Source organism: Leopardus geoffroyi, chromosome B2, assembly GCF_018350155.1.
Source record: "Leopardus geoffroyi isolate Oge1 chromosome B2, O.geoffroyi_Oge1_pat1.0, whole genome shotgun sequence".
In the NCBI taxonomy this organism is placed as follows: Eukaryota; Metazoa; Chordata; class Mammalia; order Carnivora; family Felidae; genus Leopardus; species Leopardus geoffroyi.
In genome coordinates this window covers 123,905,162-123,932,893 of record NC_059332.1, presented here as the reverse complement: position 1 = coordinate 123,932,893, position 27,732 = coordinate 123,905,162, and the positions used below count along the sequence as shown (strand labels likewise).

Here is a 27,732-nt window from a genome sequence, read left to right as displayed (position 1 = left end):
GAGCACAAGCGGGGGGAGGGGCAGAGAGAGAGGGAGATAGAGAATTCGAAGCAGGCTCCAGGCTCCCAGCTGTCAGCACAGAGCCCGATGCGGGGCTCAAACCCACAAACTGTGAGATCATGACCTGAGCTGAAGTCAGATGATCAACCGACCGAGCCACCCAGGTGCCCCAGAAGTTAAAATGTTTCTAAAATAACAAATCCCAAACTACAACCAAGTGTGCTAAAGGGTTTGGTCAAAATTCACCTGAATTTGATACGAGGTTTCTTTTCTCTAAACAAAGCACAACAGCTATGGTGTTAGGAAATAGTTCTGTAATAGTGGCATGCAACTTATTCATATTACTCATCTAAATTAATATTTAGGGGTTATTTACAAAGTAGTTATTATGTGCTAAATCATACTAATTTAAGTACAGTATATTATATACAATATATATAATGTATAATGTGTATATATAATATATAATACATACATTATATGTATGTATGTAAATATACACATATTTACATACATTTATTTTTGAGAGACAGAATAAGACAGAGCATGAGCGGAGGAGGGGCAGAGAGAGAAGGAGACACAGAATTTGAAGCAGGCTCTAGGCTCTGAGTAAGGGGTCAGCACCGAACTCGATGGAGGCTGGAACCCATGAACCGTGAGATCATGACCTGAGCCAAAGTTGGACACTTAACCCACTGAGCCACCCAGGCGCCCCCATTTTTTAAATATTTTTGAAACATACTTGGTCCTCATAATGAACTTGGGAGTTAGGTGAAACAGTGCAGGTCAATATTGCTGCAAACATATCTTAAGCAGTTACATACTATCTGTAAGGAATTAATGTCTCAGGAATTCTAGTTCCTCAGAAGATGATGAATTAATGTTGAATGCCATCACTCTACTCCAGACCGAGCCCAGAAGGGCCCTAGTGAAAAGAGAGATGAGATGAGAACAGAAAAGACTTGGGAAAATCTCAGGCAATACAGAAGAGGAAGGACCCTAGCTTTGGAGCAGAAGCGACCAAGGGCCACAGAGCGGGGGACAGGCTGCTGAGACCTTCCCTGTGGCCCCTGTTCTCTGCCCCTCGACCCTTGGCTGGATCATTACTAGTCAGCGTCCACAGCAATTGTCAGGAGCTGTGGTGTCACATCAGGGCAGCCGGTGTGAGATAAATGGCAGCAGGCACAGGCAGACCAGCTGCCTCCAGATCATTTATCTTTCAGCCCTGCCCCAACATTCTTGGAGGAAAGGAGATGACAGCCCAGAGGAGGCAGCTCTGGGAAAAGGGCAGTGCTGGTCTGAGGCTCAGGGAAGTCCCCCGAAACATGGGGTAATGGGAGTTGGGGACACAATAAATGAGACCTCACACAAGAACTCCCCAGGCTGAGGAAAGTGAGTGTGTGGTTAGAAGGGGAGGGATTCCTGGGGGGCTCGGTCAGTTTGAGGTTCAACTTCAGCTCAGGTCATGATCTGGCAGACTATTGGCTCAAGCCCCATGTCTGGCTCTGTGCAAACAGCTCAGAACCTGGAGCCTGCTTCGGATTCTGTGTCTCCCTCTCTCTCTGCCCCTCTCCCACTTGCACTCTCTCAAAAATAAATAAACATTTAAAAAAAATAAAAATTAAAAAAATGCACTTAGAAGGGCAAAAGCTAAGGGCTGAGCCTTTGTCCCTTCCCCCAGGTACGCCAACCAGCTAAGGGCAATATGTTAGTTTCCTGGGCAAATAATAAGACGGTAAGCTCTAAGCACTTCTCCCAAATTGATCTATTGTTCCCTTATATATCTTGACATTAAATTGATTGGTGCATGTATGATTGTCACATCTTCTTGATCTAAGGTTTCTTTTTCCCATATTAATGTCTCTGGCCCTCAGGATGTGTGTTGTCTTAAATTCTGCCTTAACCCAAGATGGTTACCTCAGCTTCCTTTAAGTTCATGTTTTCCTGGTGTATCTCTTTCCATTTACTCCTTTCAACCTTTCTGTATCCTTCTTACCAGAAAATGTGTCAGTTTTGACCCATCAGTTTGACTCTTTTAAGTGTATTGTAATTGTTGTATTATTGTATATTGTACAATTCTGTGTTGTATTTCACTCTTCCTATTGGCCATACTTTTTATTTCCTTTTTTCCCCTTTTATGCTTTTTCCTTGGTAATTCAAACTTCCTTGTTCTGAAATGTGTACATTTTTTGTCTATCCAGGGAGCACCCCTTATATTCTAAGGTGCATATTTGTGTTTCTGTTTATTTTTCCGCATTCAACTATTTTGTCAAGATCTATTTGTTTCCCTTGAACAAGGCATTCTTAACCTTCTTCGGGTTCTACTCCTTACATCCTACTGTGTCTCACCACATTGGTTTTACCTAACATTTTAGTCAAGGATTGTTAGAGATTTATTTGTCCAGGGAAGGGGCAGTCTTTGTTGTTTTCTTTTAAGACCTCAGCAATATTTAAGTGGATTAATCACGATAGATTGTCATCGCTTTATACATGACCCCCTTCAATTTTTAAAAACATGTATATGTCTTCATATATACATTTTTTAAAAATATAATGAATGCCCATGAACCCATCATCCACAAATTAGAACATGTAGATTATGTAAATAATTTACGTCTTCCAGTTTGCTCTTGCCATATCTTGTCTCCATCTTCCCTCAGAGGGAATAGCTAAGGCTGCACAAGGCTGAACCACGGAGAACCGTTTCTGGAGTCATGGAGCTAGAGGGAGCACAGGTATCCGTTACTGGTGGAATGGATGGATAAGATACGCTGGATGAGTGTGAGGGAAGGTTACGCGGCAGAGGTGAAACAGATGAATTTTAAACATTCCGTACCTACTTACTATTTTTTTTTTTTTAATTTTTTTTTTTTTTCAACGTTTATTTATTTTTGGGACAGAGAGAGACAGAGCATGAACGGGGGAGGGGCAGAGAGAGAGGGAGACACAGAATCGGAAACAGGCTCCAGGCTCTGAGCCATCAGCCCAGAGCCCGACGCGGGGCTCGAACTCACGGACCGCGAGATCGTGACCTGGCTGAAGTCGGACGCTTAACCGACTGCGCCACCCAGGCGCCCCACCTACTTACTATTTTTTAAGAAATCTCAGAAAACTGAGAAGATAGAGAATTTCCTTAAGTGAAAAAAAAAAAAAGATTATCCAGAAAAAACCTTTAACATATATCCTACTTAGTGGAGAAATTTTGGGTGCTTTCATGTTGAGGTCAGAAGCAACATTCTCTATCACAGCTTCTATTGGACCTAGTATCAAAGGCCTCGGCAAACATCCCAAGATAAGGAACACAAGTTTAAGGACTAGAAGGAGGATGGTGAAACTGTCATTACTTGCAAGTGATATCATAAAAATATTCAAAAACCTACAGAGTCAATAAATGGGGGCGCCTGGGTGGCTCAGTTGGTTAAGTGTCTGACTCTCGATTTTGGCTCAGGTCATGATCAGGGTTTGTGAGATCGAGCTGGGCAAGGAGCCTGCTTAAGATTCTCTCTCTCCCTCTACCTTTGCCCCTGCCCACCTTGTGCTCATACGTGCACACTCTTTCTCTCTCAAAAAAAAATTTTAAAAGATAATCAGCAAATGGATTCTAGGGAAGAACAAGGTTTAGTAAGCTTGCCAGCAATGAGGTCACTTTGCATCCCTCAACATGAGCAATTACCCAAGAGAAATATAATTGAAAATAACAGAGCAATAAAAATAGCAAAGGAAGTTTTATTTGGAACAAAAATAGAATTCTATAAAGGAGATCACAGATAAGACAATTTAACATTATCGAGATGTCATTTCTCCTCAAATTGATCTAATGCAACTCCAAGCAAAGGTCCAGCTGGATATTTTTGAAGAACACAACAAAATGGTTTCAAGACATATATAAAAGAATAAAAGATGGTGCATATCTTGAAATAGTTTTGAAAAAATAGAGCAAAGTAAGGGGCTTCTCCCTGAGAGATAATGAGCATATTACAAAGCAGTGATAATAACATTTTAAAAATAGTACAGCAACAGAACAAAGTTCAGGAACAGACCTTCGTATATATTTAAATATAATCATAAGGGAAATCACGGATTGTTTAGTGGATCATTTTGGTAAAATTGGCTTTTTATAAGAAGAAAAATAGATTCCTATTGTACATCATACCTAAGGTTAGCTCTAGATGTTTTAAAGAATTGAATATGAAGGGAAACTCTAAAGGGAACAGAAAAAAGATAGGAAAGGGACTCCAAGGTGGCTCAGTCAGTTGAGTGTCCAACTTTTAATTTCGGCTCAGATCGTGATCTCACCGATTGTGGGATCGAGCAAGCTCCGTGTTGGGCTCCCTGCTGATGGTGCGGAGCCTGCTTGGGATTCTCTCTCTTCTTCCCTCTCTGTCCCTACCCTGTTCACTCTCTTTCTCCCTCTCTCAAAATAAATAAAACTTAATATATATATATATATATATATATATATATATATACACATATATATATATATATAAGAATATTTTTGCAGACTCAAAGTCAGAAGAAATATTTTATTTTTTAAATTTTATTTATTTATTTTGAGAGAGAGAGAGAGAACACACAAGCAGGGGAAGGGCAGAGAGAGAGGGATAGAGAGAGAATCCCAAGCAGGATCTGCACTGCCAGCACTAGAGCCCAATGTGAGACTCAAACCCATGTACCGTGAGATCAAGACCTGAGCTAAAGTCAAGAGCCAGATGTTTAACCAACTGAGCCACCCAGGCGCCCTAAAATAACAATAAATTCAGAAGAAACATTTCAAATGAGACCCACATACTATAAGTCATAAGGTAAAATAAAAAATTGATAAACTTATGTCAAAATTAAGGATTTTTTTTTTCCAACAAAGAGTACCACAGGCAAGATAAAGTCATTGGTGAGAGAAAAGGAGAAAACATTTGTGATGTCTAAAGTCTAAAAGGGAGTTATGTCTAAGACAGAGAAGAAATGTGTGCAGATCAGCAAAAGACAAGAAACAAAATAAGAACAAAGGCTATGATGCAATTTACAGAAGGGGACATATGAGGCTAACAAGTATATAGATGCCCAACCCCACTATTCCTTACAGACATGTAAACTAAAGAAGATCAAGCTTTCAGGTAATCAGAAAATGTTAAGTTTTAGTAAAAACAGAGGAAAACGGGAATGATTATGCCTCACAGGTGGAAATGCAGTGTTATAGCCGTCCAGGAGAGCATACGGCAGTACTCAGCAGGCCCCTGAACAGACAATCCTACTCCTGCCCGTAGCCCTAGAGAAGCCCCCACACAGGTCCACAGACATGGGGCCTGCACACAGGAACAGCTCTGCAGAGCAGAAAATTAAAAGCATCACAGATGCCCAATACTGAGGGAACAGATGAGTAAAACCTGGGATGCTCCTGTTATGAATGTCATGCTACAGTGAGAAGGGAAATGGAATACTGAGTTGTAAATGTAAGGAATAAAGATCACTAGCACAATACTATTTAAATAAATTTCAAAAACTGACCTATACGCAATCAGCAAGATATCATCTGCAGGATATATGTAACTCTACATTTATATTTATGTGTTTAAAAACAAAAACAAAAACAAACTTTGGGACTAGTGAGCCTAACTTGAGCTGCTACAATTAAGAATCATGGTCTCACATCCGGGTCCCAGATCTGAGCCGGTTATAGGGACAGAGTTCCTTCAGTGTGAAAATGGAGTCCATTATTAGATTGGATCTAAGCAGATCCCAATCACTGTGGAACCAGAATCCTTCTCTGGACCATCTATGGAAGAGGTCAAAGAGGGAGATGAAAATGAAGTCTTGGCCTGAATTTGTCTGTGAAACTGGGACTGCTTCTCCAGTTCATGAGTACATAGTTGAAAGAGTTGTAATCAAATCCTCTGACCATGGAATAAGGTATATTTTGGTAGAAAAGACTAAACTAAGTGGGAACCCCTCTGCCTCTTCCTTCCAAAATAGCAACTGAAAACAATAACATGCCCCTAAGGAAATTACAGAGATCAGTGCCACACACCATGAAACACTTGGAAAATGTTGGGGTTGGAATGTGACTCCTGTGATATGATATCCCCACTTGATCCACTTGCCTGGCTTGTAACAGAGATACATGGGTCCCAGAGAATGACTGTTAATTACCATAAATGTGATCACATACGGGATGACTCTAAGTTAAGGTATTTTTACAAATGTGGTCTCCTTCCTGGAGCACATCAACTCAACTCAGCCCCAGCAAATTATTTGGGGGCACGGAACAACTGTCAGGATTTTCCTATTCAGTGACAAATTTTGTGAAAGACCAGAATAGCTCAATAGAGGTAGGACCACTAAGGGCTCAGACCCTTTAGGAACAATGGTAAAAAAAAAAAAAAAAAAAAAAAAAACCTCAACCAAATAAAATCCTTCAACCATACAGAGAATTCCAACCAGCTAAAGTGCTGGCTAGAAGCAAACGGAACATGAGTGGGTAGAGGATGAAGAAAAATATAAATATCAAATATGATAATTTGCAGAAAGAAGTATTAGACTACTCAGAATTTACTAGTTGCATGGTTGAGGAGGAGACTACTTCTCAACTCTAAGCATCAGTTATCTGATCTATATGATGTAGGCTGAGGATAATCATTATCGACTGTGCAAGGTTGTTTTCAAGATTACAGTCAATATATTAGTATTTGGCACTTGGTAGGTATTCAGTGTCTTTTACAGAGGCAGTAGGGTCTAGTGTAAGGTGAGGAAGAACAGAGACTTTGGTGTCAAAGCAGAGGTTGGAATCCCAGATGTTTACAGATCTGGGGCATGTTGATTAAGTTCTCAAAGTTTTAAACATTTTTCTTCTATAAAATGGAGTTAGATATACCTATTTAATGGCTCTCTTAAAAATATTCAATTAGGCAGGGGCACCTGGGTGGCTCAATGGGTTGAGCATCCAACTTCAGCTCAGGTCATGATCACACGGTTCATGGATTTGAGCTCCACATCGGGCTCACTGCTGTCAGTGAGGAACCTTCTTCAGATCCTCTGTCCCCCCTCTCTCTGCCTCTGCCCCATTCACGCTCTCTCTCAAAAATAAATAAACATTTAAAAAATATTCAATTAGTAGGATAGGACACTTAAAAGTACTAAAAAGTAGTAGCTATTTTTTTTATAGGGTGGAGTCCAAGTTTCTTAAATCTTGTGGGAAGAACATGCATAAGTAGATCTCTTCAATATAATGTGGTACGTGGGGAGACACATAGATGCATTCACCAGGGTTCAATAAGAACATGACAAAGTAGGGGCGCCTGGGTGGCGCAGTCGGTTAAGCGTCCGACTTCAGCCAGGTCACGATCTCGCGGTCCGTGAGTTCGAGCCCCGCGTCGGGCTCTGGGCTGATGGCTCAGAGCCTGGAGCCTGTTTCCGATTCTGTGTCTCCCTTTCTCTCTGCCCCTCCCCCGTTCATGCTCTGTCTCTCTCTGTCCCAAAAAATAAATAAACGTTGAAAAAAAAATTTTTTTTGAAGAAAAAAAAAAAAAAGAACATGACAAAGTGAAGATAATGGAGATATTTAATAGTCTGGCGGACACTGTTAATGGGTCTAAGTCCAGAAAAGTAAAAGTAAATTTGCTCACGGTACGAGACATAATTAAGGAGAGAGCTGGTCCTAGAGCCCAGAATTTCTAACTCTTGTACAAATTTATTTTTTGTGACTAAACGTTATATTTGTATGACATATAAAATAAATATACCTTCTTAAGTTTTCCTGTGTGGAATTCTCAGAACATAAGATGCATCTATCACATAATTGTATCTTTTTGTTAGCAATAGTTAAAGTATATAGGTCTCTTATTTGGAACATCTTACCTCGCGTTAAAACCCATCTTTTAAACATAATACGATATGGTATGACCATTAATATCTTTAGAAGGTACAAAGGAAGGAAAAGATATTAATTCACTCACTCAATTATTTTGTATTGTGTTTTAGGTATCAGGTACTGCTCTAGGTGGTGAGAATATGGAAGTTAACAAAAACAGACAAAACTGGAAGGGAGAAAGATAATAAATACTCAAGCAAAATGTGGAATACTGCATCTGCCTTTATGTGATAAAATGGGCCAATATGGTGATATCCCTTATATATGTTTGCAAATATTGTTGTTTATAAAAAGTAGTGCTTAAATTTAACTATGTTTTCAAATTTAACCTCTGAGAGATGTGGCTGGAGAGACTATTCAATGTACATTAGGAAAATAATAAAGCAGAGGCTGAGGTTAAGAGAAAAGAGAAAGTAATTCCTGATTAGACATTATCAATAAGATTTTATCCAGGCAACTTTAAAGCTTTTCATAGGCAGATACAATCTCTCTTTTACTTCCCTATGGAACAAAGAGAAACAGAAGTTTCCATAAGAGGGAATGAGAACCTCTGAGAATTACCTTAGAAGTCAGCTTTGAGGGAGGGTTGAAAAAATAGGCAAGAATTTTAATCTTCAGCCGTCAGAACGTTGTAAGAAAAATGTTAGGGATTTTGCCTCAAGGATTGGGTAGAATTCGCAAAGCCCGAAATTGCATAACATGTGAGAGTTGGGGGCATAAAGTCTTTGGATTTAGAAAGAAATTTCAAAAGTTTTTTTTTCCATGAAGAATGAATGGAAAACCAGTATTTATGAAACAGGGAAGAAAATGTTAATTTTATTTAATTATTCATATTTCTTTGATTTTTCTTCTAATTATGTTTTTCGATCATAGAAATTAAATAGCTGTGCTCATGCTTAAAGCTTTATGATTTCCTTAGACACGTATAACAAGAAAAAGGCAGAGCTCTTATCTGAATCATAGCTCGAATATGGTGACTGTTTGGACCTTAAACCAAAGCACAGTGGGTTCTGTCATAGCTTCCTCTCAATATACATTCCCAACACCGAGCTGGTAAATTTTAGCCAACACACAGCGATAGCAATTATCACAGCCACTCAAGAAAGTCCCCATGTCAAAAGGACTTCCAAGAAATCAACATAGTTCTGTGATGTGTTCCCTCAAATATTTGACCGTGCATACCAGGCTTTTTAAGACTTTAAGACTTTACGACAGTCCCAATCTCTCATCTCCAGGGACATGTGGACCTCTTTCATTGCCTCTTAGCATCACTGTTAGTATCTAGTTTGTGTCCCACATTCTGATCAGCCTCTTCTAAAGGCAGTCCATTTTCACAAGGATTACCAAGAAAAAGGTTGGGGTAGTGAACATTTTTTAAAAAATCTTTTTCCTAATGTTTATTTATTTTTGTGAGAGACGGAGCATGAGTGGGGGAGGAGCAGAGACAGAGAGGGAGACACAGAATCTGAAGCAGGCTCCAGGCCCTGAGCTGTCAGCACAGAGCCTGGTGCGGGGCTCGAACTCAGAATGGTGAGATCATGACCTGAGCCGAAGTTGGATGCTCAACCGACAGAGCCACCAGGTGTCCCATCTTTGCTTTTTTTTTTAAATCATGACGAGAAACATACCCCATATCCTAGAATAAGTCAATAAAGACTTTTTTAGTAGCTAACAGAAAATTTATGTTGGACATCTTTCCAAACTCTACACCACCTCATATCTTCTGAAATGAAATGGTTAAGGAAGTTTAAATAAGAGCATTTATAGTCTCTCTTTCTTGATAACAATAGCTAATTAAAAAAAAGTTCTCCCTATATAGGTCTTTCTATCAAATAAAAGATAACAAAATCATTCTCTAATTTTTAATAAAGGATCATGCAGTGCAAGGATTAGAGGCCTCAATTTAGAGGCAAGGGAGACAAGAAATATTGCGCGTTCTAGTGTCTGAAATCAGAGGAATGGGGTGCCAACCCAAAGAATTTCTTATTCTATTCTAAACAAAAAGAACAGCTCAACAACAATTCAGAAACATGCTAACTCTTCTCAATGCCCAGAAATTCCTGTTTTTAAGCCATGCTTTAGGTTATTCAGATATAATGTTTGACTCCTCATAACAACTTAGAAATTTCTTAAATGGTCAGCACAAATAAAGTACGTTGTGCAACTTCCCTTTAAGAAACCACAATTACAGAATAAACAGTCACATCCTTAAAAGGAGCAACTAAAAAATAATAGATCCAACTTTGGGACTATGGAATAGGGAAAATCTTTTTGAAATGTAACTTTACATAGCTTTTTTTGATAAGGAATACCTCTTTCTATCAGTGATAGAAATAATAAATAATTTTAATTTACTAGGTACAAGATGCTATACTATACTACATGGGTTATCTCATTTATTCTTTGTACAATTCTGTGAAAAAGATATTATTATTATTATTATTATTATTATCATCATCATCATCATTAGTAATTATTATCCCCTTTCTACAGGTGAGAAAAATAAAGCTTCTAGAGTTGGTGACTCAGCCCATGATGGTAGCAATAGAAGCAGATAGAAATGGTCAGGTTCTGAGCATAGGAAAGCCAAAAACATACGCTAACGAGTATGATGTAGATCTGAGAGGAAGAGAAGTCAAGACTGATCTCATGATTTGGGGCCTGAGCATTTGGAATAAAAGAGGACAAGTGTAGGAGACATGGGTGTGGGATTATGAAGACCAGGAGACTGGCAGTGCATATGCTAAGTTTGAGGTACCTATTAAACACCAGAGCAGAGGTATTCAGTAGGTAAATATGCAAGTCAAGGCCAAGGAAAAGGTTCAGGCTAAGGACACAAAACTTGAGAGGTGGAGGGGATGAGGAGGAACCAACAAAGGAAAAGCAAAGGAGCAGGCAATGTTACAGAAGACTTAAGAGGGAGTAGTATCCTAAGGTTAAGAAAAGAACAAAAAAAGCATCTGATGTGTCAATTGGCGCATGTCTATTTTGCTGAGAAGTCAGTAAATTGCATCTGGAGAACTGCCTGACCATTGGATTTAGCAAGACAGAGACTTTGTGAAATGCTATTCCACTTTGCTATTGGGATCCTTCCCCTTATCACTTAAATGTAAAACTCCAAGCACTCCAACTCATTTATTTGCCCTCACACCAATATTCAGCTACTAATTTAGATTATCCTTTTATCATATCCATCCCTAATCATTTTTTTTTGTGCGTTTTTTGTTGTTGTTGTTTGGTTTCATTTGGCTTTAGTCATATTCAGCCTTTACCAATACTACAACCTAGTTCTGATCTCTGTTAGCTCAGGACTGGATTCCCACGCACCCTCCTAAACTGCCTCCTGGTTTCTAGTCTCCTCACCAGCAATGCATCCCGATTAGTCACCCTAGAACAAAGCTTTTCTCAGGGATTCCCTAGGCCCTTTGGTTATCAGCAGAAACATACTAAGAGGCTTTTCTCACCTACTTCCCCAGCTCAGTGCATGAGTATGCCCTCCTAAAACATAGCATACCCAACCCTAAGTGCTTGTGAACAGCAAAGTTCTGCCTAAATTTCACAGAAGAGAATCCACAATGAGAACCATCAATCAGAATGATTGGGGTCCTCTATTTGTCATAACCCGATGGACTGATTCCATCTCTTCCAATCTAAGAAGAAATATGGGAGATTGAGAAATACCACACTGATGAACTGGGCAAAAGATTGGTGCTTTCCAATAAAATATAAGCTCACACACCTATTAGAATGGTTACAGTAAAATTAAACAAACAAAGAAACTTACACTGGCAACGGCACTGGTGTGAATAAGGAAGGAGCAGCTGGAACTCTCATTTACTGCTAGTGGGAATGCAAAAGGGTTTGGCCAACTTGAAAACTAGTTTGGCAGTTTCTTATAAAGTTAAACAAATACTGTATGTCCTCATGCTCCCATTCTTAGGTACTTACCCAAAAGAAACTAAAACATGCGTGCACACAAAATAACCTGTCAGTGAATGTTTACAGCAGCTTTAGCCATAATAAACCCAAACCGGAAACAACATAAATGACCATCAAACGGGGAACAGATAAATGTCTTGTGCATCCACGAAATGGAATCCTACTCAGGAATAAAAAGAACAAATGCCTGATGGATGCAACAACACGGATGAATCTCAAAAGCATTATGCTACGTGAAAAAAAGCCAGACACAAAATGCTACCTAGTAAATGATTGCATTTATATGGCATTCAGGAAGAGGCTAAATTATAGAGACAAAAACCAGATCAGTGCTTATGAAGGGCTAGGGGTGGATAGAGGGTATGAATATAAAGGGGCTTTTGATTTTGGTGATGGAAAATATACTATAACTGGATTGTCGTGGCAGTTACATAATTCTATAGGTCCGTCAAAATCATACACCTGTACACCTGAAAATGGCAGATTTTACGGCATGTAAATGATACTTCAATCAACCTCATTTTAGAAAGAACATTCCATGGGGGCACGTACTTTGTTGTATTTGCTTTATCCCTAGCAGCCAGAACAGTAATTGGCACATAATAAGTATATATAGGAAGGAAGGGAAAAAGGAAGGAAGAGAGAGGGAGAGAGGGAAAGAAGAAGGGAGGGAGGGAGAGAGGGAGGAGGGAAGGAAGGATATCACTTCTCTTGGATAGCTTGGCATTTTTCAATGCCCAATCTTAGAATCACTTGTTATTACCAGTCTTAATCTTTCAATGTCAACCACAGATTGTCACTTTGAAGTTTAGCCACCTCTGTCCCTGGGGAGTTACTCATTGTCTCCTAGGCCAAACCCTTTCCCCCAGTCTCTAAGTGGAGACAGAAACCCCCTCCTTTCTGAGATGAAGTAGTGAGAAATAATACAAACAGATAAATCACGGTTAACAAATCATGCAACGGGACAAAGGAATTGATTTTGCAACAGAAAAAATACAGATGGCAAGAACACATGTGAGACAATATTCAACCTCACTTGAGGGTTGAAAGGATTCAATTTTTTTTTCCCATTAAACCAGAAACCTTTCCTTTTTTTTTCTTTTTTAAAATGTTTTTTCTTAAACTTTTTAACTTTATTTATTTTGAGAGAGAGAGAAAGCGTGAGTAGGGGAGGGACAGAGAGAGAGGGAGAGAGAATCCCAAGCAGACTCTGCGCTATCAGCACAGAACCCAACGCAGGGCTCAAACTCACAAACCGTGAGATCGTGACCTGAGCCAAAACCCAGAGTTGGACGCTTAGCTGAGCGAGCCCCCCAGGTGTCCCCAGAAACATTTCTTGGTGATACAAGAAGCAATGCTAATACGGATACACAGCAGAGATGCTGTCATACGTTGCTACTAGGAGTATAAACTGGTATAATACTCCTGAAATATTTTGGGAAATAATTATCAAGCACACCTAAGGCATTCAGATGGTTTGGCAGGTAACTTTACATCTAGAATGTAATCAGAAGTGCAGGAAAAGATTTATGTATTAAAAAACTGTCAACTGCCACACTAATTGTTTGGCAATTAAAAATTTAAAGATTCCCTCAGAAGAATGAGTAAGTACATGATGGTTCATTTATGAAATGAGAATATCCAGTTTTTAAATATGATATTCATGGGACATTCACTTCCGAATGTCCCCTCTCTGCAAAGAGAGCTTTCCTACTATTCTTCCTTTCTAATATTATACTCCAATAGACTTTTGCCTGCTGCTCCAAAAAAATGATATTTATGAAGAATATTTAATGAAAAAGAAAATGTTAAAATACAATATTAAGCCAAAAGAAGGGAAAATTCAAAGTTGACTACTCAGCTCATCCTCGCTATGTAAATTTGTAAAACATTTCATACAGGTGCCTGGGTGGCTCAGGTTAGGCATCTGACTTCAGGTCATGATCTCAAAGTTCAGGGATTCGAACCTCGCATCGGGCTCTCTGCTGTCAGTGCAGAACCCACTTCAGACCCTCTGTCCCCTTTTCTCTCTGCCCCTCCCCCACTTGCACACTTTCTCTGTCTCAAAATAAATAATCTTTAAAAATAATTTCATACAAAGAAGACTGGAAAAAATACCCAAAAGTCTTAATTAATAGTAGTTCTCTATAGATGGTGAGATTATGCATATTATTTTTTGTTTATTTATGCATCTTTGTACATTTTAGGTTTTCTACATGAGAATGTACTGAAAAAAATCAAAAAACTTTTTTTTCTTAAATCCTTATTCATTTTTGAGAGAGAGAGAGAGAGAGTGAGCGTGCACGGTGAGGGGCAGGGAGACAGAGAGGGACAGAGGATCCGAAGTGGGCTTATAAAATGATTGATGGTTAGTGAAAGAACCTAGACACAAAAGAGTACATACAATCCAATTCCATTTATGTAAAGTACAAACACAGGCAACTCATCTCTGGCGTCCAAAGTCGGCACAGTGGTTCGTCTTGGCTAAAGAGAGGGAAAATTGAGACCCAGAGACTGCATGAAGGGGTTTGGCATAGGAGACAATTAGTAACTGCCAAGTAACAGAGGTGGCTAGACTTTACAGTGACAATCTGTAGCTGACATTTTAAGATTAAGGCTGATAATAACAAGTGATTCCAAGATTGAGCATTTAGAAATTCCCAGATACCTAAAACATCTGAAAGATAAGTGAATCAGGGGAAGTGAACACCATTTTTAACCAAAGACTTAGTCTATAATGATACAGCCTTGCATATCGTGGAAGCTACTATTTCTAAGCTCATTTCTAAACCTTTTTTTTTTTTTTTTCTTTCTCTTTCAGGCAGGGAGCATGAGAAGAATTCTAGGGTGCTGTAATGTTCTGTTTCTTCTGGGTGCTGGTTACTTAGTATACTCAGGTTTTGAAAATGAGTATTTTCTTATGTACGCTTTTCTCTGTGTACAATTCATTAAAATATTTTAAGTTTATTTTTATTTATTTTGAGAGAGAGATAGAGAGCGAGCAGGGGAGGGCAGAGAGAGAGGACGAGAGAGAATCCCAAGCATGCTCCATTGCTGTCAGCACAGAGCCCGATTCGGGGCTCAATCTCATGAACCATGAGGTCACGACCTGGGCTGAAATCCAGAGTCAGATGCTCAACCCACTGAACCACCCAGATGCCCCTAAAAGTTTTTTGAAGTAAAAATATTATAGTTCTCTTCCAGAAGGAGGCAAAATTGGGTATTTTAAAGAGCCTAGAAACCTTCATAAAACTATACTCGAACATAACATTCATCGTCCAATTACTCTGGTTTCCCAATACAGGACTTAATTCATCCCACTACAGCAAGCAACCAAGTAAAATAAGAACGGTTCAGAATGTCAGGGGTGAGGTCTGCACTTGTGAAAGGAGGTCTTGTATTTCCCTTGTATTTCCCACGAGACTTACGTGGGGCTCTGCACTTGAATAAAGCCAGCCAGAAGGAAAGTAGCACAAAGCAGTTTATTAAAACGAAAGTGCACTCTCATGGTGGGAGAACAAGTAGGTTCCAGGTGGAACAGGTGTTTTGGGATTGGATATTATTGGGTCTCTCTGGGCTGGAAGGAGATGGGACAGTGGAGTGGTCTCTAACAGAGGCTGCTTCCAACCATTTGGGAGACTCCTGCCACAGGTTGGGAGGGGGAGTTTTTGACTCTAGAACGTTTGTACCAGAACCATCACGGCAGCCTTCCTCAATGTGGGGGGAGGGGTGACTGTGCCTACAATGCCAACGTATATAATGAGTCTAGGTGTAACCCTGGGGCAGAGGTGGAAGAGGAGAGTGTATATGCACTCTCTAGGTCTCTAGAGAGTGACTCTAGGTCTGTCAGGCTGAAGGTCTTAGAAGCCACAGGGTCAGGATGTTGTGTCCTCTGGCTTGTAATGTGTAATCTATTTATCACTCTCCTTGCTTCCAGCTTATCTCTGTCGTTGCCTTCAAGGACTTGGGACGCTGCCTCTATCTACTGCTCCTATCTAGCTTCTATCCAACAAGACCTTAATAGTAACTAGTTCTCCAGATTCTCACAGATAATACTAAATACCCCCAAAACTTTTAAAGGCTGGCAAGAGAATGTTTAAGGAGAATACATGCGCAGAAAAAAGTTACGCTATAACTGTGACTCATCCACAAGTGTCTCCTGCTGAGAAGATTCATTGTTCTTTCCTTCCCGGCCAGGAAATAAGGACACCGATCAGAATGCTTTCTTGCAAATGGGTGGAGTATTTGAGAAGAATCAGAAGAGCCAAGCAGAAAAGGAAGAAAAATGTGATAAACCTCAGCGAGGCTTATTCAATTAAGCGCAGACCTGAATGTTAGTAGGAAAAGAGTTGAAAAACTGCCTTGTGGGGCACCTGAGTGGCTCAGTCGGTTGAGCGTCTGACTCTTGATTGCGGCTCAGGTCATAATCCCAGGGTCGTGAAATCAGTCCCCACATAGGGTTCTGGGCTGAATGTGGAGGCTGCTTAACATTCTCTCTCTCTCTCTCTCTCTCTCCCACTGCCTCTCTCCCCAGCAGGTGCATGCTTCCTCTCTCTCTCTCTCTCTCAAATTAAGAGAAAAAAAGAAAGAAAGAAAGAAAGAAAGAAAGAAAGAAAGAAAGAAAGAAAGAAAAAGAAAGAAATACTGCCTTGTAAAGCATATGTACAAACACTTCTCCAGAGGTTGTCAATTAATGTCAATTTCTATAATGCTATAGAAAGTAAGTAAATTACAACAACACCGGGCATTTTTAACAAGAAATTGTTAAGATCAGTAAGAAATGTGCAGGTGAGAAATGTAATAAGAAGAATGTGCATCAAAAGGAAAAAGGGAAAATAAAAACCTGAAGTCTGTTTTCCTCTTTTCCTTCACTTGTTTGTTTTTAACGTCAAGACACTCACCATCCTCCTGAAAAGTCCCCAAGATACAAATCTTGGCTTCCTCAATCTTGAGACAATGACTCATCTATTTAGTACAGCTCACCACTTTCCTCCTCCCACATCCAAAGTACCTTTGATAAAAAGCAGATGATGTCTGACAACTTCTGACACGCTGTCTGCAAGGTCAGAGCCAAGGGGGTTTTCCTGAGGAAAGAGAGTAGCAAGAAGCATGCAAGAGTGGAAAGGGTCCCAGACATGTGGCCAAGAGCCCAGCCTTCAGGATGAGCCAACCAAATCACCTGGCTTGGGACCTCGGGAAAGTCAGTTCGTTGATCTGCACTTCTGTTGGTATGTCTACAGAATGATAATAAATAGCTTGCAGTTGTGAGAATTCAGGAATATAACGGCTATTTACAAGTGCTTCCTAAAAGGTAAAGCAAACAACAATTTCCTGTTACTACCGTGATATCAGTCAGTGAGTATTGAGACAGCCCGTATGCTCAGGCCAACTGCAATGTGAAAAATTAAAAGGAGTATTAGATACAGTATTAGACCAGGGCCCCCAAGCTGGACATCTCCACTTTAGAATCAGAATGTGACAAGTGTCATTCTACCAGTAGCTGAAACAGCCTCATAGGTAAAAATCAGAGGCCAACCGGTAGCCTTTTTAACCACGAGCGTGGGAACAGGACAGCAATGAAATAACTCTCCTGAATTAGCCCATGGTGCTCTCCTTATCCCTGCCTCCTTTCCCAAGGCCCAATCTTTGGACCTCCGGAAAGGCCCTGGTATCCTTTCCAACAAATTCTATTGTTTGGACTAAAACAAGAGTTAATTTCAAAGCTTATTGGTAATGCAAAGGACGACCAGGCAGAAGACCTGAAACCTTACACTTAGCAGGATGGAGTCATTGTCAATCTCTAGCAGGGAAATGCTGACCGAGGAAGATCTCAGCAGCAAGCGGAAAGTGAGGAAGTGAGGAAGGAGTTGCAGATAGCAGGCTGTTGCAGGATCCAAGCAGAAGAGCCTGAGACCAGCGTGGTGTCCACACATATGCAAAGAAAATGACGGAAATAAAGGACTTTCGTGTTTAGTCTGGTAGATTTTTTTCTTTTTCTTTTTTTTAAGTTTTATTTTTATTTATTTTGAGAGAGAGAGAGAGAGAAAGAGAGAGAGAGAGAGAGAGGAGGGGCAGAGGGAATGGGAGAGAGAGAGAGAATCCCAAGCAGGATCTGCAATGTCAGCACAGAGCTGGATGCAGGGCTCAATCTCAGGGACCGACCCTTCGATCGTGACCTGAGCCCAAAGCATGAGTCAGACGCTTAACCAACTGAATCACCCAGGCGCTGCTAGTCAGGTAGATTGTAGTGTGAGCCGTGTGTGTGTGTGTGTGTGTGTGTGTGTGTGTGTGTGTGATTTTAAATTTTCCAATAGCCACACTAAATAAGTATGAAAAGGTGTAAGTAAACAGGCGTAAATTTTTTTAAGTTCATTTATTTATTTTGAGAGAGAGAGAGAAGATGGGGGAGGGGCAGAGAGAGAGGGAGAAAGAGACAATCCCAAGCAGGCTCTGCATTGTCAGTGTGGAGTCCAACAAAGGGCTCGAATTCAGGAACTCACTAGTGAGATCATGACCTGAACCTAAATAAGAGTCGGACATTTAACCGACCGAGCCACCCAGGTGCCCCAAGAAACAGGTATAGTTAATTTTGAGAACCCTTTTTTAACTCGCTATATTCCAGGCATGATCATTCAGCATGTAATCCGTACGTTTAAAATATTAATGATATGTTTTACTTTTTCTTCTTGTACTGAGTCATCCCCATCCAGAATTCGTGCCCGAATCCAAGCACATTAAAAGTGCTCAGTAGCCACAGGTAGCTATTGGCAAGTCTAGACTCTTAAAACGTCTTCTGACCTTTTTCTCCTTCTTGTTCCCTACCCTGAAAAAGGGACTGGGTTGACAGATTTTTTAAATCCAAATCTTCATCACTTAAAAATGGATCATATGCCCAGTCTCTTTTGTGTTTCAGGCTCGTACGTTGAAAAGAGAAGAGTCTGCTGACGTTCATTCGGACTCAAGCAATGCGAGGATTCTCCCGAGTATTCTCGCTAAAAACCACAATTACAGTTCAGCGAACTCCCCATCTCCTTTTCACTGCTGACAAATTAACACACACATTTTAAACCACAAAGTTGAAAGAACAAACCTTTTGAAGTGATAATGACGTAATGATTACAATGTAACACTTTCTAAAAAGGAAATTCATTGCTAGTAGCTGTTTAAACTTCTGGGCTCTGATTTAAAACCCCCGCAATTCTTCCACAGAGAAGATGAGAACACTTTTTACCATCAACAGATTATTATTTCTGAATGTTCATCCCTTTCCCTAAAAGAAATATAAAAATAAATTTAATACAGTCATCATTACGGTCGCCATTTTGTAATGAAACTAGGGAGTTGCCGAAAATTTTGAGGCACTAATAAGAGAGAAATTCGAAATCTTGTTTCCCGTGAGGTTGAGCCCTGCCAACAAGGGTTTTGTCTTCGTCCTCGCTCAGACATGGGGCCCATTCACCTCCTGAATGTCTCCTCTGATTTCCAGTTTTCCTGAGGCGCTGTGCCTAGAACGTGTGCAAAAACTGTGCTGGACACGAACTGTCCTCTTCCTGAAGCGGATTTTCCTAATTTGCCTTTTTGCTTCCCAGAGGCGTGGCCAGGTCGTCAGGTCTCTTACTCTCCCAGGCCTCCTTCTGGGAATTCCGTTTGGGGCCAGTCCTCACCTCCTTTCTCAGCCTGCTCAGTGCCAAGTACCCCCAAAATGGCCACAGGAAGGCCTAGTTCTGCCCGCATCACATGCCAACGCTTGGGTGCCCTGGGACTGCGGACCGGAGAAAAGAGGAGGAAACGGTAACTAGTTGATGCCGGGAAAAGAAAGGTGGACTGTAATTTCTCATGTGCCCTCTCAGGACCAGGCCCTGTGCTACCCTCTCATGTATTCGCTCAACTCTCACATCTGCCCTGTTGAGGTATCACTATTATCCACATTTCCCTGAGGAGGAAAGTGAGGCACACAGGGGTATAATAACTTCCCCAGGATCACAGGGCTACTACACGGGACTGGGATTTGAACCCAGGCAGTCTGCTTTCCCACCCTTGTATTCTCTGGCAAAGGGGCTGAATGTGAGCATAACCAGGAATGGACATTCTCTCTGGGGCTCTGCTGGGGACACACTGAACCATTTTGCCTCTCAGGACTCTGCAGTTTTTTCTGTTTCCATCATTACTGTTCCTCTTAGATTGATGCAATTTTTTAAAAGTATTCTATTGTCTCCACTTAGGTCATGATTAAATTGTTCCTCCCACTTTTAGCCTAAGGGTTAGTGTTGGCTTCATTATATTTTAATTTTAATAAACAAGCTTCTTTGTAGATGCAGGCAACAGATGGGTAGTTGCAGGGGGTGGGTGGGCAGAAGGAGTGAAATGAGTGGAGGGAGTCAAAGTACAAACTTCCAACTATAAAATAAATGTCATGGGGATGTAATATACAGCACAGTGACTGTAGTTAATAATGCTGTATTCAAAAGTTGCTGAGAGGGTAAATCTTCAAAGTTCTTACAAGGAAGAAAACCTGTAACTCGGTATGCTGACAGATGCTAGCTAGATTTATTGTGGTGATGATTTCACAATATATACAAATATGGAATCATTATGCTGTATACCTGTAACATAAAGTTGATTAACCTGTAACTGATATAATTGATAGACAGCATATATCAACTCTGTCTCAATTTAGAAAAAAGCAAATTCTTGTTATGATCTTCTACCAACCTGCTGATGTACTTACACCTGACGTGAATGAGTAAGAAATGGGGTATAGGGGAGGTGCAGAATTTGGGGGTCTGTAGGTACAGGAGCTATAAAGGCAAAAACAGGGGAAATGCAAGCTGATGATGCTAACAGATTTATTATTTGCAATCATTGAAATGTACGTTGAAATGTTCACTGCAATCAACGAAAGGTACAGTCATCTTATTTTAGTTGATGGGAAAAATACATACCTGTTGGGAAGAAAGAATTTCTTGTCCCCTTCAAGGTCCTTCCAGCCAGACTAAGAATCAAGCTGACATGAGAAGATTAACAGGAGAAAATCAATTTTAATTTAAGGCATATGAGGAATCCACACAGACATAGACATTCCAAAGACAGTCAGGCAGGATGAGGTATGGATGTCATTCTGAACTAAGGAGAAGTGGGTAGGGGTCTTCAAAGGGAAAGAATTCAATTCACGGGAAGATGAAAAAGAGCAAATGTTGGGAAACAGATGTTTGCTCAGCTTCTCAGAAGCAACTGGGCCACAGAGGAGTTTGATCAAACAGGCCTTGCGAGGTTCCTTACTGTCTGCCAATCTAGCTCATGTCATGACATCATTATCTACGGGGAGAACTGTCTACTGGAGCAGATCCGTCTCACTTCTCGTAGGCACTTGTGGGGAAGAAAAGAGTGGTTCCTGAATCTGCTGGCTTTTCATATTTTTTTGGTTAATATTTATTTTGAGAGAGAGCAGGGTGGGGTTGGGTCAGAGAGAGGAGAGAATCTCCCGCAGGCTCAGGCTCCACGCTGTGAGCACAGAGTCCGACGTGGGGGTCCATCTCACGAACAGTGAGATCGTGACCTGAGCTCATATCAAGACACGTAACCAACTGAGCCACCCGGGCGCCCGAGGCGTCTCATTGCTTTTTAACTCAAAAATAATTTTCATGCCAAAGCGGCCCATTTTGGCCCCCACACGTTGATAAAGTTTTCTATTTTATTTTCTTCACCACTAGTCGGTGGTAGCTAGGACCCCCAGGTGAGACTAGAAACTGGATTCAAGGTTTAGTTCAAAGGTCCCCTCCTCTCAGAAGGAATTTCCGGATTGCTCTTTGAACAGAACATCCCTGCTCTGTTCCCACAGGGCTAACAGGAACTTCTATGACAAGACAAATCTGTAACACGATTTTTGTTTACAATCCTCTGCCTCATAGAGTAAGTCCCTTCCGAGAAGTAATTATACCTTATTCTTCTTTACATCCCTATGGCAGAGGGTATCTGGCATATAATAATACACAGCTAATGTTTATCTACTTACCTGTCAGGCATGGGGCTAAGCACTGTTCATGATGATCTCGTGTAACCTTCACAATAATCCTGTGTGGTACACTCTATTCTATCTCCACTTTACAGGTAACAAAACTGAGGCACAGAGAGGTGAAGTAACTTGCCCATGGTCACATGGCTAATTAACGGTGACGGATGCATTGAAGCCAGGTAGCCCGGCGTCAAGACACTTCACACTGGGCACATTGCACTGTACAATCTCTCTTAAAAAACATCTGATGATGTGTTGACTCAAGAAAAAGACAACAGTCTTGCAAATCCATTGTTTTGCCAGTTAGGGAACGTTATAATGCTAAAATACCTAAGGGTGCCAACGCTAGAATAGTTACCAAATGCTGATGTCTATAAGCTGTTTATCCATCTTTACTCAAAGCCAGCTAAGAGCATGTGCCTGCAGATTATAAAACAGTTTACCTAAATGTTGGTTAAAGATCAAGGTACAGAGAAGCCTTAAGCTGAAGCCTGGTGAGCCAGGGCAGTTCTAGGTACTCTCAATGTAGGAGAACTCTTGGTGTCTAAAAAGCAGCAAGATGGGGAGTCGTTAAGCATCTGACTTTGGCTCAGGTCATGATCTCATAGTTCGGGAGTTCAAGTCCCACATCAGGTGACCTTGAGCCCTGCTTTGGGTGAAACACGCGCCCCGCTTCGCATGAGCCCCACTTCTCTCTCTTTCTCTCTCTCTGTCTCTGCCCCTCGTTCACTGGAGCCCTCTCTGTCTCAAAAAATAAAAAAAATAAAAGAGTAAAAAGCAGCAAGAGGGCACTGGACATTCGTGTGGCGAGAGGAAGCACTCAGAGAGGCAGAAGCACTGAAAGAGGAAGTCAGAGGCCCTGGGGACAAACTGCAGCTTCTTGACGTCTCTTGGGTTTTTTTCAGCAGTAGTCATCCAACAGCTCAGTGTTTTGTCTGACATTGAGAAATGGTTTCTGGAAGAATATGGTAGCTGTTCTTTAAGAGACTGACCACAATGGCTAGAAATTAGGTTAAGTGAGCTTTTTTTAGTTGCCACGGACAGAGACACTCAGGTTACCTTTAGTGACCAGGGATTTGGATGAAGATGTGCCGGAAAGTCAGAAGAGGAAACAGTCACCAGTGTGCCGGTCCTCAGGGGCCACAGGGAAGGAGCACTGGTCAGGGTACACAGCAGGGCCAGCAAGCTTCTGGAGACTGTTGCAGCCCCAACACTGGGGCCTCCTGTTCCCCCTCAATGACAGATCACCTTTGCTTCATGTGCTGAAGTTCTACTTCCTGCGGCGCCTGGGTGGCTCAGTCAAGTGGCTGACTTCAGCTCAGATCATGATCTCACAGTTCGTGAGTTTGAGCCCCACGTCGGGCTCTGTGCTGACAGCTCAGAGCCTGGAGCCTGCTTCGGATTCCGTGTCTCCCTCTCTCTCTGTCCCTCCCTGCTTGCACTCTGTCTGTCTCTCAAAAATAAGCGTTTTTAAAAAATTGTTTAAAGTTCTACTTTCTGTCCTTGAGTTGGCTGCTTTCTTTTTCTTTTTTTTCCTTTTTTAAAAAAAAAAAATTTATTTATTTATTTATTTTGAGAGAGAGAGAGATAGAGGGAGCATGCGGGGAACAGGGAGGGACAGGGAGACTGGGAGAGAGAGAGAATCCTAAGCAGTCTCCACACTGTTGGCGAAGAGCCTGACTCAGGGCTTGACCTCACCAACCATGAGATCGTGACCTGAGCCAAGACCAAGAGTCAGACGCTTAACCTGCTGAGCCACCCAGGTGTCCCAGTTGCTTCTCTCTCGCTCTCTCTCTTTTTTTTCTTTCCCACTTAACCCCATCCATTCTTGTGGTTTACATTCCAGCTCTCTGAATGAGAATTTATTTAGGGTGTCCTAACAAGGAGTGCGAAAAAAATTTCAGGTCAACTAACAGAAAACCAAACTGGCAGTACCTTAAATCAATAGGGTTTTGTTATGTTTTTCCTAAAACAAGAGTCCAGAGGTTGGTGGTTGCAGACATTGGTCCAGCCGCTTGATGTTAACATTGACTCCTCGGGCTTTCTTTTTATTCTTCCATTTTTAGCCGTTGGCTTTTTTATCCTCAATCATGTTGCTTCGTGGTTGCAGGAGGACTACTGTATCATGAGTCTACAGTTCAGGCAGGAAGACTGGAGAAGGGTCAAGGCGAGCAAGTTCTCCTTTCGCATCCACCACAGGCTCACATGCACACACACAGGCTTCTGCTTATGTCTTATTGACCAGAACCGTGTCACGTGACTACACATAGCTGCCATGAAGGTTGGGAAGGTGAGTATTGAGTTTTATAGCCTCTGTGAGAAGACAGAAAGGTAGAAGGATACTGAGAAACGTTATTAGCACTCAGCTAGTGAACAATTTCTGCCACAGTCACCATCTTACATATGGCGTCTCTTAGGCAATGCTTCAGGACAAGCTATCTACTAAAAGACTTTGCAGTCTATGGACAATCGCCTTTGAGTCAGGGGTTGATATGATAGGATTAGATGTAACATGACAGCCTTCCTTGGAAGGGGGCTGTGTTCTGGGCAAGAACAAATGGTCTAAATTCTCATCAGTGACCCAATTATAGCTTAATCAACCATAAATTTAACTGTATCTGTTCTAATCCCACATCTATTCACAAGCTTGCTTTGTCATTCATATATTTATTCGATAAATATTTGTGTAGTGATAGGTGCTTCTCAAGGTATAGCAGTGAAGAAAATAAGGAGCTTACTTTCTAGTGGAAGAGAGAGACAATCTGTGCTCTAATAACCTCGTTGCTCTCTTTGGTAATGATTACCACCATTTCAGTACTTATATATCTGGAGATATATATATTTACACACATATGGATGGTAATAAGTTCTGTGGTGAAAACGTAGGTAAGGGGCAGGATAGAGGCGATGGTAAAGTGTGAGAGGGTGGGGAAGTGTTAGCCATAGTTCCTAGAATAATTAGAATTGGAAATAGAATAGTTCATAGAATAATTGGAAAGTTTGTGGCCTTTAAAGGGAAACTGGCAGACCTTTCTGCTCTAGAGGAAAAAGGAAGGAAATACACAATGCCTGCCGGAGCCCAAAGTGCATAGCTTGTGCTGCACACTCACTCTCTGTTCTCATTACATCATAGTTCTAGCATCTTAAATTATTTTATTTGGGCTATTAATTTCCTGTTTTGACCTATAAAATGCAGCCTTAGCTTCTGAGTGCCACTTCAGTTCACACTTGGCTTTGGACTTATTCACCCCTCACCCTACATTGGGTTTGTTTTGTTTTGTTTTTGTTTTTGGCTTTAAAAACTCACCAGAGGACATAGTGGGGGCCAACATATACTTGGATGTTCAAGGATATACTTGGATAGGCACAAGATTTTTACCAAGGAAACTGGCACTGCTCATTTGCTTTCTGTGTGGCTATGTAAGATTTATATACTGGGTTTTAAAATATATTTTACTGATCATCCTCTTACTTCTCATACTAGCCTATGAGTCCCCATGCCCCAGTTTTGTCCAAATGAATTCCCTCTTATCTTGCAGGTCATGATTATAACTTCCTTAAGAGAGAATTTCCTTCAAACTTAGTCTAAACTATGTTTCTGTTTACTCACCTATAAATCCACTGGTCTCCTTGATAAGGATGACCACAATTTTAGTACTTAGTTACGTGATAGTTTGATCAATGCTTGTTTAATCGCTCATAGACTGTAAGCACCATGGGCGGGGGGCATATCGGTCTTATTCAGGTCTGTATCCCGGTACATAACAGGGTTGCATAGACATAATGGCACTCAATAATATTTAGTGAATTAATAAACGTCTTTAGTCTCCAAGCGACTAGCAAGGTGCCTCAGAAGGATAGGTACTATGGTGGATGCTGACTTTGAAGCTCTGATCATATCCCCCTTTAGGAACAGAAGACTTAGCCCCATCCCTCCTTGCTGCTGGGAGCAGTGCTGGCAAAACCCTTTAACTGTCAGCCCTCTTTGGATAATGCCCAGCTCTTTGGACAGGCTCAAATCACGTCTCCTTCCAGGGGTGGTGTGTATCCAACGACCAATCAAAGTTGGGAGGTGAAGGCCTAGCCACTCATATCAACTCATGATCCCTCCCTCTCAAAGGCCATCCCAGCTCCCAGAGGTCCCCTGAAGCCTTTGTTAGGATGACATCACAGATCAATCTCTCCCTCTGCTCAATCCTGTTTCCTCCCCCTCCCTTTCACAGAGGTTGATCCCAAGAGCACACAACAGCCTGTTTTGCATGCTAATCTCCCCTGCTGGGTCCATTTCATGGATAGCCCAACCAGGGATGGCTACTAAAAAATAGTTACTGAACTGGATTATGTTTTGTCCTACTCCATAAACCCCTACACAGCAAAGATCAGTTCTTATTCCTCCTTGCATGCTTGCAATGACTAGGTGCCTTTCATATAGTGAGTGCTAATGTTTGAATGTCTGCACCCCCCCCACCCCCCACCAAAATTCAGATGTGGAAATTCTAACTCCCAAAGGGGAGTTAGAGATGTATTAGGAGATGTATTCGTATTAGGAGATGTGGCCTTTGGGAGGTGCCTAAATCACGATGGAAACATCATGAATGGGATTAGCACCCTTATAAATGAGGCTCCAGAGAGTTCTCTCCCTCTCCCAACATGGGAGGGCACAACTAGAAGTCTCTAACCCAGAAGAGTGCCTGATAATGCTGGCACTTTGATCTTTGACTTCAAGCCTCCATAATGTGAGAAGTAAAATTCTGTTGCTTATAAGCTACTCAGTCTGTGGTTTTTTGTTAAAGCAGCCCAAATAGACTAAGACAGTGGGCATCATAAATACCAAGCAAAATATTCCCCCAAACTTGGTCTAGATGCAGCTGAAGCATTCCTATTCAAAGTATGGTCTCAGAGTCAGAGGCCCCGGGCATTCTCTGTGTATTCTGTTACAAATGCAGAATCTCCAGACCCAGCTGAATCAGACCAGTTAAATCAACCTGCATTTTAACAAGATCCACAAGTGGTTCATATGTTCATTGAAGTTTCAGAAGTCTCAGAGCTAAGGCATTTATTAATGTAAATAAAATGATCCTGTTAATAATTCCTCTCTAGTTTGTAGAGCATCTTTTTTCTCTAAAATATTGCTTAATGCTAGCATAATCAGGCATTCTTTCACTCAACAAATACCAACCAAGTGCCAGACTTCAGGCAGACGGAGCTTACATTCTAAGAGGAGAAAATAAACATCAGTATAGGAGAAATGTCCAGTAATAGGTGATGTGGTCAGGGAGGAAAGAGGGCGGATCACACGATGAGAGGTTGCTTAAGAAATCGCTATGTGATATTTAATTGCTGAAAAGATAACACAAGTTGTTTTTCCTCCAAAGATAAAGTAGTTCTGGGCCAAGCCAATTCGATATGGGCTGTCTACACAAACCATTTCACCACTGAAGCTTTAGCTTCCTCGAATAGAAATGCAGGGATTAGAGAAGGCATTTAAGGCTCTTCGCGTTCTAAACTCCCAGGCTTCCAGACGCCTTGATGGTGAAGTCTAACAGGGTAAAGTTAGGATTGTGGCTGGGTTGTGGCCTCAGGAAAAGCTCTGCAACCCCAGAACACTGCAAAAACAGGAAGAATAATCGCGGAAGGTGGTGCCGAATCGAAAGAACGTAACCTTTGGACTCAAGTTCCTCACAAACCTGTGGGCCCTTGTCAGGACCACAGACTTCCATGCCCTTAAGGCCGAGCGTCCTTGGAACGGGCCTCTTCCTGCCTTCCGGTCCTAGTCTTGCCTACTAGCCAACGCCCGGTTCGGCACTAGAGGTCCTGCCTTCCCGCTCGGGTTCTGGTCCCCAGCCCCCCAGGCCGCATCCTGGCCCCGCCCCCCGCCCTCTCTTTCCCCCGCCTCCCGCTTCCCCACCCTGCCTCC

At 41.4% G+C, this 27,732-nt stretch overlaps 1 long non-coding RNA gene across 2 annotated transcripts; it reads right to left on the bottom strand.

The window, feature by feature from the left end:
• Positions 1–18,386: 18,386 nt before the first annotated feature.
• Positions 18,387–27,714, bottom strand: LOC123609069. Of its 2 annotated transcripts, XR_006717597.1 has the most exons (4): positions 27,503–27,714; positions 23,751–24,128; positions 20,746–20,807; positions 18,387–19,565 (listed from the first exon to the last, which is right to left on the bottom strand). It is a non-coding gene; the product is annotated as an uncharacterized LOC123609069 (long non-coding RNA). The 2 variants fall into 2 exon arrangements; XR_006717598.1 differs by lacking the exons at positions 23,751–24,128; positions 27,503–27,714 and adding an exon at positions 22,875–23,189.
• Between the last annotated feature and the right edge of the window lie 18 nt (positions 27,715–27,732).